This window comes from Chelonoidis abingdonii, chromosome 5, assembly GCF_003597395.2.
Source record: "Chelonoidis abingdonii isolate Lonesome George chromosome 5, CheloAbing_2.0, whole genome shotgun sequence".
NCBI lineage: Eukaryota > Metazoa > Chordata > Testudines > Testudinidae > Chelonoidis > Chelonoidis abingdonii.
Genome location: NC_133773.1, coordinates 20,701,175 through 20,717,833, shown reverse-complemented (window position 1 = coordinate 20,717,833; position 16,659 = coordinate 20,701,175). Strand labels below are relative to the sequence as shown.

The following is a 16,659-nucleotide window of genomic DNA, read 5'->3' as shown; positions in this document are numbered from 1 at the left end:
AGTGAATTATTTAGCTTCCCTCTTCCATCCACTTGTTTTTCATAATGTCCCTCTACTTTACTTAAATGTAATCAATACTATTTTTAGTATTTTCTATTGATATTAACATTCAACATCTGAGAAGGTAAGCATTATTCCCATTTTGCAGATGGGGGAATCTAAGGCACTGAGGTTAAATGAGAATGACTTTATCCTAAAGGTCAGAGACAGTATTGTTGTTACAGCCAGGATTAGAACTCCTGACTCCTACTCCCATGCTACCTTTCATGGCCTTTGTTTTAATGATCCAGACTGATGATAAATGTTTGAATGTGCCAATATTTTCTGATTTATTTATTGTTTGTCATAAAACAACAAGCCTCATAGGGGATTGTTTTTCTGACCAGAGGTAGGAGGATAAGGATGTAGCAGAAACTAGAACAGAATAAGAAAGTAGATTAAACTAAAACACATTTTAAAAATAGCACAATCTCATGCAACACATCTTACATACACATGAGAATACATTAGCCAAAAGAAATTAACCTTAACTATTCAGTTCATGAGGGCCATGAAGTTTCACATGCTATCTGTCAAGATTTAATTAGTTAACATTTACTTACAACAATTGAGCCGATGAACCTTCTCTAAGAAGAGGCTAATGTTACAAGGTTATCGTACTTCAACGTATAGTTCAATTTTAAATACAGTAAATATACATGAACCTTATTAAAATCTTTTCAGGGTGAACTGTTTGATATTATTAATTCATTCAAACATGTAAGTTAACATTAACCTATATTTTAGGTTACTAACGACTAGATAAAAGTGGGCAAAGAAAAAGCAACTGTTCTCATGGGTATAAAAGATTTTAATGACTGCTGTATGAACGTCAGAACATCACAATTCAAGTATGTACAAACTGCAATGTAACACAGATTTAACATCGGAACTTCTAGAAAAAATATTATTACCATTCTAGGGAGATTTCAGAATAGCAGACATGTTAGTCTGTATCCGCAAAAAGAACAGGAGTACTCTGCCATTCTAGGGAGAGAGGCAATAGTTCCATTTCCTCCTAAATGCTGTTTTGTAGGCTGTCCAATAATCCTGTAATTTACTATAATTCCAATCTCCCAGGAGATTTACAGAGTAAATATGTATAGAATAGATATCAGAAATAAACAGAACCACCAAACAAATCCTTCAAGTTCCAAGGCTTCATTCCTCCCAGCACCCTGACCAAGTAGAGATTATGCATCTGGTTCTAACTTCAGACATTTAACAAAAGAAAAACGTTCCTCAGAAATGTAGGTCTAATTTTCTAGATCAATGGCCAGAATTCCCAATTTATAGATATCACAGAAAATGCCCACTCCTATTTGTATGTAGCAAAAAGCTATTGAAGGCCATTCAACGTGTATTGTGGGGATTAACCTTTGGCAATATTTGAGGGTTCAAATAAGGGCTTATTGTCCCTATTGGCTTGGAAATGGCAAGTTTCACTTCATAAATTAAGAACACTTACAGCAACAGGAACACAACAAATACTCATGAATAGGAAGGATCCTATGGACTTTACTCAAAGTAATGATGATTACATGATTAGAGACTCAAAACTATACTATAAACAAGCAAATATACTATCACACCTTTCACTTTCAAGTATCTACTCACTGTTGCCCAATTAAGACTCAGTGTGTTTCAGCATTTGTCATAAAACCGAGAAGATTACACTTTCAACACTCAGGGTGTAGCTACACAGCAAAAGCTGTGCACCGGTTAGCTACCTGAGTTACCCAGGCTAGCTGGATTTAAGCTAACAATAGCAGCAAAACCACTGTAGTATAGGCTGCAGAGCAGGTTAGTGAGCTTACCCAGTGTGTCCTCTGCTGGGCTTGTACTACCTGTGCTGAAGCCATGCTTTACTGTCTTCAGTGCTATTTCAAAGGTTTTTTTTCTCCTGCTGATGATCGCTCATCTCAATTGATTGGACTCTTACAGTTGGTATGCATACTTCCACCTTTTCATGTTCTCTGTATGTATAAATATCTCCTTTCTGTGTGTTCCATTCTATGCATCTGAAGAAGTGAGCTGTAGCCCACAAAAGCTTATGCTGAAATAAATTTGTTAGTCTCTAAGGAGCCATAAGTACTCCTGTTCTTTCAATGCTACTGTTACCCACATTAGCTGGATTCAAACTAGCTTTGGAAGGCTAATCCATGCACAGTTTTTGCTGTGCAGACAAACCCTGAAACACTGAGATTTTGATTCACAGTTACAGCCAGTAGGACTGGAATTCTATTCTCTTGCTCGATTCTTTGTGAGGCATAATGGGATATCTACCTGTAACTAATTCTTATACACAGCTGCTCTAAATTTTTATTTAAGTAATTCATCATTACGCTAGAAGATACATCTTACTGTTTTAATTCTCACTGTCACATTTTAAATTCAGAACAGATTTTAAATTTTAAAATGTACACCAATGACGATGAGAGTGAGGCCTGGTCTACACTATGCGTTTAAATCGATTTAAAGAGCATTAAATTGATTTAACGCTGTACCCGTCCACACTACAACGCCCTTTATAGCGATATAAAGGGCTCTTTAAATCGATTTCTGTACTCCACCCCAACGAGAGGAGTAGCGCTAAATTCGATATTAACATATCGGATTACGGTTAGTGTGGACGGAAATCGACGTTATTGGCCTCTGGGCGGTATCCCACAGTGCACCACTGACCGCTCTGGACGCAATCTAGAATCGGAATGTAGCGGTACAGACGTAAACAGGAAAAAGCCCCGCGAACATCGTTACATTTCCTGTTGCCCAGCGTGGAGCCTGATCAGCAAGTCCCTATAGCGTGGAGCTCTGATCAGCACATGGAATAGGCGATGCAGTTCTCAAATCCAAAAAGAGCTCCAGCATGGATCCATGTACGGGAGATACTAGATCTGATTCGCTGTATCGGAGGATGACAAATCTGATTCTATCAGAGCTCCTGTTTACAGAACACGAAACGTCAAAGCGTTTTGAAAAATAAAATCTCCCAGGAATACATTAGCGCTGCGTAATGCCAAGCTGTAACGGGAAGCCAGTGAGACTCAAAAATGGACGCTCACATGGATGGGAGCGAAGGTACTCGAGGACTCCAGCTTATCGCCACAGTCTTCACTTAGCAGGTCTACTGAAAAAGTCTTCTGCATCCATTGGCAGATGCTCCCAATGTCTGTAGGCCGTTCAACACACAGTGTCTCGTCGAGTGGTTGCGAGATAGCTCCACTCAGTTTTTCTCCCACCCACCAACACCAAGATGAAAGAAAAACGCGAAAGAAAATACAACTTTCTTTGACCTTCTCTTCCATGTTCACCACACATGTGTAAATGAGAATGCGTGCTGGTATGTATCGCGATGCTGCATCAGCATTGTAAGATAGAGCAGTATTTTCGCTCCTCTCCTCTCCCTCTTGGTGGTAGGACGGTGCAATATGACGTATTACCTCAATACGCCATGCAACCCCGTGAGTGCTCCTGGCTTCGGCCTCAGGTCGAGGCTGGCCGGGGGCGCTCTGGTAAAAATGGGAATGACTCCCAGGTTACTCCCAGGTAGATGGATACAGAACGGCTGGTAAACCGTCTTCATCATAGCAACTGGGAGCTGATGCTTCATCAGAACCCCTCCATTTCCTGTGTAATTATGAAATAGATTCTGTACTGCTGGACTGTCATAGCCCCAGGAGGCTGCCTTACCCCCTCATTTAAATATCTCACTAACAAGTCTCTGTTTCTATTCCTTCTGCATTCTTTATAAGCTTCACATGGACACCAAATGGGGGGGGGACACTGCCACGGTAGCCCAGGAAGGTTGGGGGGTAGGAGGGAAGCATACGGGTGGGGTTGTTGCAGGGGCACCCCTTCTTTTGTGAATACTGAACACGGTTGAGCAGCTGTGCTCTGAGGTACACTGGTCTCTCTAATACACTTGCCCCTTATTGATAGTCAAAGGACTGACTCACTATTTTAGTTAAACACCATAAGGGAGGGTGTATTGACTCAAGTCCACAGAGTGAGCCAGTTAATCCCAATTTGCTTATGCTTTTGCCGTTGCGGAGGACCCCGTGTTCAGCGCGATTTCAGTCCAGGGCACTCATGATAGCAATGGACAGTACAGGAGGGGGGAGAGATAACCGTCATCTCTGGTCATTTGAGCCAGTAGTACTTTCTCCGGCAAGGAGACGTTGGTACAGAACAACCGGTAACCATCTTCTGTTATCATTGCCAAAAGCAACAATGTGAATGCTGCTCCGAGCAACGTTACGCACTGGAGTATCGCCTCTCTCTCCGCCAAGCGGCATCCGAGTACATATAATCGGTGCATCGGGAAAAAAAAAGCTGAACGGGCTCCATGGTTGCCATGCTATGGCGTCTGCCAGTGGCAAACTCCAGGGAAAAAAACGGCGCGAAAGAGATTAAGTCAGCTGATGTTTTCCCGGGAGGATAGGAATGATCTGAATGACATTTACCCATCCGACAACCACCCGCGACAATAAATGATTCACAACCATCAATTCCAAGGGCGACAATAATGATTCAACCCAGAATTCCAAGGGGCGGGGGAGACTGCGGGAACTATGGGATAGCTACGGAAGAGCTACCCACAATGCAACGCTTCAGAAATCGACGTTAGCCTCGGACCATGGACGCACAACGCCGAATTACTGTGCCTAGTGTGGCCGCATGAAATCGAATATATAATATCAGTTTTATAAAACCGATTTTAGCTAATTCAATATTATCCCATAGTGTAGACGTGGCCTGAACTAAAAGGGGGGGGGGATTATAAAGGATTAATAGAGAGTAGCATCCTAATTTTAAAACCGTTTCTTGAACCTTACGTGCAAGCCTCAAGAGGAAAATGGGAGAGGAAAAAGAACTTCAGGGCTCACACTGTGGATCTGGTTTCCTCTATTCTCCTGCTTTCATATGATAAGAGAGAGACCTGAACACACGTTCTTCAGGGAGTAAATGGTAAATGAAGATATTCAACTTTGGTTACGTGAGGGAAGTGGATTTTAACCCACAAACATCACTTCAGCAGCTTCCCATTGAAATGGTATTGACATTTTATGAATCATAAAAACAATATTCGTTGATCCGAGGGGTTTTTTAAGGGTTGTCAGGCGATTAGAAAAATTAATTGCAATTAGAAGAAATAATCATGATTAATGATTAATCACATTGTTAAACCATTTATTTAAATATTTTGGATGTTTTCTACATTTCCAAATATACTGATTTCAATTACAACACAGAATGCAAAGTGCACGGTGTTCACTTTATATTTATTGTTTATTACAAATATTTGAACTGTAAAAAACAAAAGAATTATATATTGTTTTCAGTTCACCTACTACAAGTACTGTAGGGCAATCTCTCTTTATCATGAAAGTTGAACTTACAAACCTAGAATTATGTACAAAAAATAACTGCATTAAAAAAAAATCAATGTAAAACTTTAGAGCCTTCAAGTCCACTCGGTCCTACTTCTTGTTCAGCCAATTGCTCACACAAGTTTCTTTACATTTGCAGGAGATAATGCTGTTCGCTTCCAGTGCCACCCAGAGATGGGGGCAAGTGGGGCAATTTGTCCCAGGCCCTGCAGGGGTCCCCACGAGAGTTTTCGGCGGGTCTTCCATGGCAGGTCCTTTAGTGCCACCGAACAAACCTGGGGCGAGTGAAGGACCCGCGGCGAAGACCTGGAGCTTCTTCCACTCTGGGTTTTCAGCGGCAAAGGCTTCTTCCTATCCAGGTCTTCGATGGCAGTTCAGCGGCGGGGGCTCCTTCTGCTCCGGGGCTTCGGTGGCAGTTCGACAGCGGGTCCTTCACTCGCTCCGGGACCTGCCACCAAAGTGCCCCGAAGACCCGGAGTGGAAGGACCCCTGCCGCCAAAGACCCCAGGCCCTCTGAATCCTCTGGGCAGCCCTGCCCACTTCTTGTTCACAGTGTCACCTGAAAGTGAGAACAGGCATTTGCATGGCACTGCTGTAGCTGGCGTTGCAAAATATTTAGTGCCAGATGCGCTAAAGATTCATATGTCCCTTCATGCTTCAACCAGCATTCCAGAGGACATGCATCCATGCTGATGACAAGTTCTGCTTGATAACGATACAAATCATTGCGGACTGATGCATGTTCATTTTCATCATCTGAGTCAGATGCCACCTGCAGAAGGTTGATTTTCTTTTTTGGTGGTTCAGGTTCTGCAGTTTTCACATGGAAGTGTTGTCTTTTAAGACTTCTGGAAACATGCTCCACACCTTGACCCTCTCAGATTTTGGAAGGCACTTCAGATTCTTAAATCTTGGGTCAAGTGCTGTAGCTATCTTTAGAAATCTCACATTGGTGCCTTCTTTGTGTTTTGTCAAATCTGCTGTGAAAGTGTTCTCAAAATGAACATGTGCCGGGTCATCATCCGAGACTGCTATACCATGAAATATATGGCAGAATGAAGTTAAAACAGAGCAGGAGACACAAATCTCCCCCAAGGAGTTCTATCACTAATTTAATTAACACAATATTTTTTTAATGAGCATTATCAGCACAGAAGCATGTCCTCTGGAATGGTGGCCGAAGCATGAAGGGACATACAAATGTTTAGCAGATCTGGCATGTAAATACCTTGCAATGCCGGCTACAAAAGTGCCATGCGAATGACTGTTCTCACTTTCTGGTGACATTGTAAATATGAAATGGACAGCATTATTGCCTGTAAATGTAAACAAACTTGTTTCTCTTAGCGTAGCTGAACAAGAAGTAGGATTGAGTAAACTTGTAGGCTCTACAGTTTTATTTTGCTGTTTTTGAGTTTGGTTATGTAACCAAAAAAAAAATCTGCATTTGTAAGTTGCACTTTCACAATAAAGGGACTGCACTACAGTACTTGTATGAGGTGAACTGAAAAATACTATTTCTTTTGTTTATCATTTTTACAGTGCAAGTTAGCAATCACTACAGTTTTGAAAAGCAATGAATCAGACTAACCTTACTGCCCGTTGAGTCTTGCCACTAACATGCCAATTAGTCTGTCACTCAGCTTTGAGGTCTTCCCCGTTTTGCTTTTTGCGTTGAGAATGTTTTCATCTCAAGGCAACACCTATTTTAGTACTGAAGAAAACTCCTCTTTGCTTTGCAAGCAGTAGAAAACAACAAAGAAATATACCCAGTATAGTGGCTCTCCAAGATGTGGCAAGAAGCCAACAAGAGCTTTTTGCAAAAAATTACCTTTTCTGTTCTTCACTTCAGACTTTAATTTGTTGACTTTGTGGAGAGACGACAACATTTATCCCATGCTTGGTATTAGACTTATAGAAGGTCTCAGTGTAAAAGCTCCAATAACTCTGAATGAACCACTTTCATCGCAGGGCATATAGCAGGAGAGCGAAAATTGTGGTTCCATACATCAGTAATCAGTTGATGCTTCTTGGCTTGAGATATGAGAAACTTACTGGCCCTCTTTCATGTTTAAGATGGCACTGAAAGTCCTAAGGAAATGTGGTTCCCTCTAGGTGGGTGGGAATGAACAATACAGGGAGAAAGAGACCAGTCTTGAAGTGCTAACTAGTTATGCCTGTTTTGTGCTTTCCCAGTCTTGGGGTAAAGAAATTCTACTCAAAGGTCTGAAATGCTGTAACTTCATTGTTTTTACCTGCCATTAGTGTAATGGGACTGACTAATCCATTGACTGTAGATTGGTGTAAGCAAGACTGAAGAAAAGCAAAATTTGTATGAGAAATATCTGAATAACTTGTGCAAGAGTTTAAAAGAAAATGAATTAAACACACTGATGTCATCTCAATTTGTGTCAAATGAAATTAAGGCTGCTCTTCTATAACATAGTCTGAAAAGTATCTCTAATGTGTATTTAAGTGTTTGAAAGGCTGTAATACACGCATTTTATCAAGCTGTAAAACAAATTATCAACTGAATTTCCATTTATTAAGCTGCATAAATAGTGATGTATATATGAGTGGGAAGAGAATTCCAAACCTACAGACTTCATGTATTGGGCCCATTTCTGTAGCCTTTGACTGCAATGGACTTCCATGGAAATCAATTCCCTCTCCACGTAAGACACTTTTCTATACTAGTGATTCCTGACTGTAGACACACTTCACATTGGGAAACTTTCTGTCTAGCACCAAAGAGTAATCAATTGATTTATTATTATTTTCATTTGAGTAGCACCTAGAGGACTCAACCAAGATCAGGGCACCAAGCCTCCACAAACTCATAGTAAGAAACATTTTACTTTTACATATGCCTTCCATTCACATAGCCTATTTAAAACCAACATTCCCATTCCAGTATTCAGAAAGCTTTCTCATTATGCAGAACTGCAGTCATAAACTTCGGAAGATACAACAGGACAGCTACCAAAAACCAAAACACCCCTCCCGCCCCCCAAAATCCCAAACAAATAAACAAAAAAACCACTAGCAAGAAGTTGAGGAGACACCACATTTGACCAAAATAACCAAAAGTCACTCCAATCAACTGAAAAGTAAATCTTAAAAAATCTGTTTGGTCAGATCTTTCTTCATTTAATTTTTACTGTATTAAGAGTCTTATCATGCTCCCTTCTTAAGCCAGCTAGAAAACTCTAATTTACTGCAATGGCTGCAGGCTCAGGACCTAAATCAACAATCACAGAGATGGAAGAACTCTCTTAATTATCTTGAAATATGAAAAAAGTATGTTATGCTATATAATAAATTAAGGCAACTTTATTTCTAAAGTTTATTGCTGTCACTCTTCCAAAACACACACTGCAGTTAATTACGGGATTTGGAAGAATTTTTTTTTAATTCATATTAAAACCGCAAAAACCAAATATTTTAAAGCAATGTTAAGGGTCTGGCTCAAACAAGTAAAGAAACTTAGAGTTATGGCTAGACTCCATCTATAAATTACCTTTCTGTACCACAAGGATTTTAACACAAACACACCCCGTGAGCTGAAAATAGAGGATCAAAATTTATCTTCATTGTAACTCCAATAAAGGCAATGAATTAGGCCTGGAGTCAGAGAAAGTCCTATTTTTACAAGGGCTTGAAATGTTTATTGGACACCTACCCCAGAGACTCAGTTTATTATTCCTGGACAAAAATAAATAAATAAATAAAAAATCTTTCCTACCACACACATGGCCATACTCCTCAATTTTACAGAATAAACAGTTAGTTATTGTTTACTGTTTCTTATATTTCATTGTAATACAGACAGTTGGTCATCTGTTTAATACATTTTAAAAAGGTATTTATTAGGGGTATGTCTACGCTGGAGCTACAGGTGTAATTTCCAGCTTAGCTAGGCATACACATGCTAGTTCTGATTGAGCTAATATGCTACAAACAGAAGTGCTACAAACAGAAGCGTAGCCCTGGCGGCGCAAGTGGAAGACCAGGCTAGGCAGATCACAACCCCATCTGAACCTGAAAGTAAGAATTCAGGGCAGCTAACTCCTCTTGCTGCTCATGCCCCTACAGCTACACTTGTGTTTTTAGCATGCTAGGACAATCAGAGCTACTGTGAATGTATCTTATCCAAGCTGTAAGTAACAACTCCAGATCCAGTGTAGACATACCTCTTTTGCTTTTGTTTTGCCTTCTTTTTCTTCCTGTCTTCTCTTCACTTTGTGTATCTTTTCTTTCCTTTAATAGTTCATGGTGTACATCATGACCTTCAGCAGTCATTTCCTCTTTTTTTCACATTCTCTCTATTCCCTTATAACTCTTTCTCTACCTCTTCTCGTATGTTTTCTGTCTGGACTTCCAATGTCTCTCACTTTCTCAATACCCTACTTCTTTTCTAACTTATCATATCAGTCTCTCCTCACAACTCTCTGTCCGCACCCACCCATCTATCTACATAGACCCTGAAAAATTATAGCTGACTCCTAAGAGCCAGGGGACCCAACTAAGATGAAGCGTGCAACTGTACAGGGGCAATATTCATGTGAAAAGCTAAGTCCCCATGTCTTCTTTCTCAAGCTGGTAAGAAGTGAATGGTGCTTGAGGTGTTGCCAGAGTATTGTCTCTTGACCCTACTCAGGGTAAAAGATGCCTGATCAAATTTAAAACCCCCACTCAACCCTTCAAACTCTCTGGCTGCTGGAAGGTGCACATACTTTGTCATCCTTGCACTGCAGAACCTTCCGGGTGCTCCAAGCGCGGGGTATGAATCTACCCCTCTTCCAAGATCCAGGTTGTGTTTTTTAAGTTCACTTTCACAGTGAATACATCCAGGGCCTTCCTCTGCTACCTCTCTTAGGTTTCCCAACCAGCCCCCAGGAGCAGCTTGAAATTGATCCAGTTCTTGGCAGTTTCATGAGCTACTAAAATGATGTAACAGTTACTATGCTAGTAGGAAGATCATTTCTTGGTACACCCCCACACAATCCCCAAAGGCAATGGCTCCTCCAATATGGGAAGGACCCCTGTCTCGAGAAGTAGCTCTGGGAGAAAGTCAGAAGTGTGTTTTTCCCCCTCTGATGTTACTTGCTGCAAGTCACCCTACTCACTGTCGTCACTGGCCATCTTTCTTCCCCTGATTTTACCTGGCCTCGCTGTCTGCTTATTGGTGAGTTAGAACAAAGAGGAAATATCCCCAGGGAAACAATAGCAGGGACAAAATAATTAAATGACAAAACACTTGTTTACAGTTGGAAGAAAACGCATAGGCAGCTCAATTCCTGCTGCTGGTGTTCCTGTTACACTAACACTTTCATATTGCGAAAGGCAGGACAAACATCCAACTTCCTCTTTGAAATACTTCTTGACTCAGGGTCCCCCCTCTGTGCAGGAGTCATGCCATTAGGGCACTGCGTGAGCCAAGAAACATTCATCTGACTCCTGCACTAAATCCGTTATGGTAATTATAATAAAGAAACAATTAGCTCTTAACAGATTGCTTTTCATCCACTGATCTCAACACCTTGTACAAACCTCACTATTCCCATTCTACAGCCAGAAACTAATGTACAGAAATGTGGGATGAATCACTTACTTTAACAGAGCAGGTCAGTGACTATGCTTGGACTAAACCCACATCTTTTGACTATCAGGCTAGTCTTCTATCCAATGGACCATGATTCCCATAGGTTTCTGAATACCAGGAGCAAAACTGGACTATTTAATTTCACTCCCCCGCTGTTTTGCAAAGCAAAGAGCACCAGTAAAGGCTCTGATATTCTCTGGACATTTTGAGGGCCACCACCGCATTGGTTTACACTACATTCAAATCTGGAAGACCATTTTCACAACCAGAAGAACTGGAATTTTTGTTTTAAATCAAGCCTTAAATTCTGCAGAAGCTAATAGGACTCACTCATGAAAGCTAAGTAGGTGTTCTGGGTGAGTGGATTTTTCAATCTTCAATTAAAACTATAGATAGCACAAATAACGTGTGTTGGACAGCAACACTAAAACTTTTCTTTTTAAAAAAACATAGAAGGTGATACATCAATTTTGTACAACTGCTTTAGAAACATATTGTGACTTGGTATTGTAAAAGTTATCCTTTAAATATGCATTTACAGACTTTAAAAAACCCAGATCATTTACTCAATAAACCTCAAGGCCTTCTTCAAAGTAATTACTGCCTGTCATGTAACTGAACCCATATATTAAAAATCCTTTTGAAGAAAAGCTTGCACAGACACTCTGCTCATATTTCTGAATTAGAAGACATGCTTGTAAAAACACTTTTCTTCAGATGGCTCGAAGAAAATATTCTTCATGGTGAACTAGATGCCAACTAACTGGATAAACAAACTTTTTTTTTTACTGTTATAATGGAAAAACGAAGTTTTAAAAACTGAAAAAATTTAGTTGAAAACATATAGCAAAAAATGCTCATCCCAGGATCACTGAATAATTTACAAACCTTTGACACCTGGGATTTAACATGTAAAGTATGGCAGATTCCTTCATCGGAAGTATTCTGTGCAAGTATTCCAAAAAAATATACTTACATGAATTAGGAAATATGACTTCCATGGGTATTTCTCATTTAAAATATTATTCCACTAGCAGTTCCTGATAACACGTAAATGTGCGTGATGTGCCATCGCTGGGAGACCATAGAGAAGTAGAAGCAGTTTTTGTAGCTTTTTATTCAAACACTTGACAAAATATCTCAGAACTTTCTTCTGTGTGTTTATGATTTGGTTAGCCTGGTGGGGTTCTCTCTTTGGGTAAAAGACAAATAAACATTCTCTTTTTACCGTCTACTATGGCATGAAGACAGAGGTATGGGTGCTTATGAATATATATACAGCTTAAGGTTCCCATATATGTGCTACCTTACAAAAATAAAGGTTTCAAGTTTATCATATGAACATATCTAGTATACAGCTATTACTGTATAAGGACTACTCATTGGGAATTCAAACTCTGATATTCCAAATTACTATACTTCGAATTAAGGCAAAAATAATTCTGAACACCAATTTATATTAATGGAAAAATGATATATTCCTTATACTCACTACTTGAAATAAAAGGGGAATTCAGGAGCAATACAAATGCAATGCTTATTATCAGTGAGTAAATCCTGCTGCCTGCTCTGCAGGACACTCACTCCAGCAGAACCAATATTGTTCTGCTCAGCAAAAGAGAGACTACAGACAGGATGCCCAAGATCCCATGTAGGGGGATGTGACCATGGAGCTATGATCCATAGATGCATCTTGTGCCCCAAGCACAAAGAGGGTGTTATGAAGTATGTGGGGCAAGTGGATCCTGATTATACCAGTTCTCCTCTCTACTGCACACTCATTTACTGTATATGGGAGGATATATGGACTTGGGGGTTATAGCAGTCCTGAGGCCACAGTACAGACCACCAAGTGGATTCCTTGTCCTGCCAACCTCTAAAGAGTTCTTCAGCACGCACCCTTGCTGCCTCGGTTATACTCTGGGACCAGGATTTGCTCCTAAAGCACTGACAGGCTTCATTTCAATCTACAAATTAATGTAGTTCGACCAATTTAGACATAGGAATAAAAATATGTCCTCTGACCTTTTTCTTTTCTTTGTTTTCAATTCAGGCTAGACATTTATTTCCAGAAATATAGGGAAGGTAACTGACTGGGAGCTTCTAAAGCAGAATATCAACAAAAGTAATTTAAAACAACATAATCATTCAGCCAGGTACAAAGAAAGTCAATGACCTTTTCCTAGAGCAGGAGTTCTCAAACTGGGGGTCGGGACCCTTCAGGGAGTCATGAGGTTATTACATGGGGGGGTCGTGAGCTGTCAGCCTCCACCCTAAACCCCACTTCACCTCCAACATTTATAATAGGGTTAAGTATTTTAAAAAGAGTTTTTAATTTATAAGCGGGGGTCGCACTCAGAGGCTTGCTATGTGAAGGGGGTCACCAGTACAAAAGTTTGAGAATCACTGTCCTAGAGGCATAGAAGCTTCTCCCGAGGTCAGGGAGAGGGGGAAAAAAATCTTTCACTAATTATGAAGCTTCTTCGTGCCTGCTCCGAAGTTCTTCTTGTTTTGCTTCTCCAGAAGAACTCTTAACAGCAATAAGGGAAACATCCTCTGAGAGGTTCCTTCCTTCTAACCAAAATACAGGAATAATCTTTACAAGAACCATCTCCAAATAATCCTTTCAAAACCACTGGAATTTTTGGTATGGCTTCTGATCAATTATGTGTCCACTGGTCTTTACTGAGCTATAGTTGCCAGCCTTCTGAGCTAATTCCAGAACTATGCAGCTTGGTAACAAAACACTTGTGAGAGCAGATAAACAGTGTAGTTCAGTTTAAAAAAAGAGAGAGAAAACTGGTTTTAAAGGCAATAAAACCAAGGAGATTATTCAGGTAAACAGTATGCAATACAAATGCAAGGTACACACACACACACACACTCTCTCTCTCTCTCTCTCTCTCTCTCTCTCTCTTCAATCCCTCCATAGTGTCCCTTTTATGACTATAAATTTTATCAGATACAACTGCATTTTGTTTCACTCGTCCCCACCTTTTTCTGTGTGACCATTAGCGAACAGTAAAAACAGAGAAAAGCCTGTCCATGTAACAGTTTCATAATATTCATCTTTCTAAATGCCCTGTTCTATGGATGTCACCGTTTTTTAAGGGTATGCCAAGGCCAGGTTGGAGGAGGTCAGGCAGGTGACCAACAAGTCTTTAGACAGGGCCAGATTATGCCCCATTCTGCAGTCCAGCAGAAGGGAGCAGATGGTGCACCATACCACCGTTTCCTGTGCATAGACAGAAACAGGCTCTGCAGAACTACTACATCCTCTCCTTGTTCAGGTGGGTGGGAAAGGAGAGGGGCAGGGAGATCCCTGTCTCCATACCCCCAACACACCAGCAACATAGTTACAACAGCATAAGGCGGGAGCGTACACTGTGACTTGTTGCAGTTAACTCCCTTTTCAGAGTAGTGGAGAGACAGGGAAGGAGATTTTTTTTTATTAGGGGTCCGCTAGTAGTTTTAATACTATGACTATGACTTCAGCTAGGAGTATCAGGTGCTAGAAAAACATAATTACTACTTCCTCACCACCAATGTTTTGTAATATTGCAATGCATGTACGTACATGCTCTTTCTTCCATACAGCCACAATTTGCAAGCTGGCCTGGTCTCTCCCCACTCCACTCTGGTATTATTTTTAATTCACTCGACTTTGCCTGGTCCTACTGATTGTCTATTTCACCTCAGCTCCCCATTTTTTGCACCTGATCCACATGTTTTTCTGTCCCCACCATACAAACCTTGATATAGGACTGGACCAGGTGACATATTAGGTCCTTTCGACCTTTAACTTTTGGTGATTATTCACAAATTATCTAGTTGAAGCAGGTGATTCCTGGTTTATTTTTTCTTGGCAACAAAAAACATGACATGTTCTTTTCATTTCTACAGACACACATCAAAGATATTGCACCTGAAAGCCTTGTTACTTCTGACCTCATGGAGCACAGGGTGCATGATCTAGCATGTCTGAAACAGCTGAAACACCCTCTAAACAACAAAATTATTGTTGCTGGTAATTAAGTAAGAGGAGGGCTAGGATCAGCTTTTTCAAATCTATCTATAGATTAATCTAAATATTATCCCTACTCTAACTAGCAATATCAGATTGCCTGATCTCCTCCTCCACTTAATAATTTATCATACAACATGCAGCCAATTCAATGTCCAGAGCTGATTTTTTTAAATTTGTCTTTCAGTGATAGGACATTCCAAACCATTTTTTCATTACTTATTAGCTATAGAAACAATTTATTAAGTGTCTTTAATTGGAAAATGGAGACAGCCACAGGAGAGCAGCAAGAGATTTAGAAAACAGGACCTATAAGGAAAGGTTGAAAGAATTGGGCACATTTAGTCTACATGAGAAGACATAGTATTTAAAGATATAGTAATAGTCTTCAAATAACGTATAAGGTTGTTATAAAGGGGATAGTGATCAATTGTTCTCCATATCCAGTGAGAAGACAAGAAGTAATAGGCTTAATTTGTAGCAAGGGATTTAGGTTAGGAATTGGTAAAAGCTTTCTAACTACAAAGATATTTAAGCACTGGAATAGGTTACCTAGGGAGGTTGTGGAGCCCCATCACTGAAAGTTTTAAGAACAGGTTAGATATACACCTATCAGGGAGGGTCTAGGTGTACTTAATCCTGTCCCAGTGTGGGGAGATGGGGTAATGAACTAGTTGAGCTCTCACAGTCACTTCCAGCCCTAGAGTTCTAGGATTTAATGATTCTGTCATCTGCTAGAATTGTAAATAAGAGTAGGCACAATAATGTGCATGTATACATATCTATATATCTATATATACACACACACACACACACACACACACACACACAGGCTATTGAATTATTCACACTGTAATTCATCTATGGTAAACAATATAAGAAGTAATTTCATCTTTGTTTTTTATTTAAAACTTGAGTGGGGGTATGGTTCTGGGCTCAAACATAAAAAATGCAGAAGGCTACATTGAAAACAGTCAAGACTTTTGGAAGTAAAGAAGTTATCAAATTCATAGTAGTAGTTTGTTTGGGCCAATCTTCTTCCATTACATGGAAAAAATCATTTCTGAAATTAGCCATGTTACAATAGTGATTGTTCAACGTCTGCTGACAATTGGCTGCCTTTGGCACTGTTGATTATGAGGTATTGCTCATGTGCCTGAGAACCCTGGAAGGAACTAATGGAAATCCCAAAAGGTTGGGTTTGGGCATGTGCTTCTACTCCGATGACATTCTCATTTGGAACTCTGCCGGATTCTATTCTGTCCTCTCCCTTGTTCAATATATATACACCAAAGCTGTTAGAAGAGTGAAAGGCAGGTATCTTCAGTATCCCGGTGAGAGTCAGCTATTAGATTTTTCTCTCTTCTGACCCAGACAATACAGTCAAGCATGGATGAGATTGAGGCATGCTTCTGGTTCAATCCAGGTAAAACAGAGGTGATGTTTTGTGATCTGAGGGTAAATAACTGAAAGATGTTACTCTTAAGGATCGTGTTTCAGGATGGCTGGCCCCTTTAAATGAAGAAGGTCCAGCTCCCCTGTGCCAGAGCAAGTACATCCTGTTTGGCCAATTAAGAAGGCAGGGCAGCAGCTGGGGC

General features: G+C 40.3%; 1 protein-coding gene across 9 annotated transcripts in view; it reads right to left on the bottom strand.

Moving 5' to 3' along the window:
• The window catches only part of PTPN13 (protein tyrosine phosphatase non-receptor type 13), a 187,367-nt gene that overhangs the window by 126,071 nt on the left and 44,637 nt on the right, over positions 1–16,659 (bottom strand). The window lies entirely within an intron of this gene.